The sequence below is a fragment of the Bactrocera latifrons genome, unplaced genomic scaffold (assembly GCF_001853355.1).
Source record: "Bactrocera latifrons isolate USDA-ARS-PBARC rearing strain unplaced genomic scaffold, ASM185335v1 scaffold_99, whole genome shotgun sequence".
Taxonomy (NCBI): domain Eukaryota; kingdom Metazoa; phylum Arthropoda; class Insecta; order Diptera; family Tephritidae; genus Bactrocera; species Bactrocera latifrons.
In genome coordinates, this window is record NW_017537700.1 from 1099743 (window position 1) to 1100943 (window position 1201).

Below are 1201 nucleotides of genomic sequence, written 5' to 3' on the forward strand. Positions count from 1 at the left end.
AAATAATTATAATTACAAAATATATTAGCGGTAATAAACGACTTCAAAGCGAGACAAAAAAAAAAAAAAGAATAGCAAAAACAAACAAACAGCTTTTTTAAGATGCAACTTGCAACAAGGAAATGCGCAAATGTAAAGTGTGCGAAGAACGGTGTGTTTGTGTGTGTGTGCTGCCGGCGACGGAATCACTTGACTTCGTGTGGGTGAGTTTTGTGTGCGACCAACATCCTTCTAATTTTCTTTCGCTCCCAAATGCTTTGAGGTATTTTTTAATGATTGTGGGCAAGGGCGTTTACTTTAGATATTTTCGCAACTTCTGTGRGCTGATTCGACGAATCTGTTTGTTTGCTGTTATCGCCCCTTCTATTCGTTTTATTCACAGGGTAACAATTATTTTCGTAAGTTTCCGMTTTTTGCGACTAAAAACCRAACTTGACTTCATATTAAATTTTTYCTTACATTTTAGTTTTCGGTATTTCAAATTTAGTATTTCAAAGTGGGATTTAATCATTTTGAATTTGCATTAAAAACTTCAAAATACAATTTTTTTCAGTTTTAAATGGTGCTTATAGCAACAGTACTTTGGGTGGTAAGAAAAATTGTTTTTATTTCTGTTATAAAAAATCATTGTAGTAAAAAAACATTTATAAAAAAATGCTRAAATTTAGAAAAAATTGCATTAAAAAGAAGAAAATAAAAGAAACATTTCACATTTCATTGATATTTCCAATACGTTTTTTGATGCTATCTATTTGAWTTAAAAAAATCTTTAAAATAATCAAGGTCTGACGCAGTATTTCATGGTAGGCTTAAACAAAAATATTTATTTTAATTTCAAAGAAATTTTTTGAAATCTACATTTTTTATAATTTCATAATTTTACATTATCAACGATTTGATACAAAAAATATTTTTTTTCTTCACTAAAATTAAATTATATATGTAAATTAGTTTTCTTATTATGTTGCGTTTGAATATAACGTCGTTTCAAACTATTTTAATGGGTTTTCTTTAAATTTGTAATACTTATTTTTCACATTTATTTGAAGTGAAGAGGAATTATTTTAAAAAAATCTTAGAAAAAAATTTAATATTTTTAACAATTTCTTACTTTGATTTGAATGCAATAATTTCTTACATGTAACTTTTTAAGTAAGCGAGAAAATACGTCGTTTCTAACATTTTGATAAGATTAAAAGTT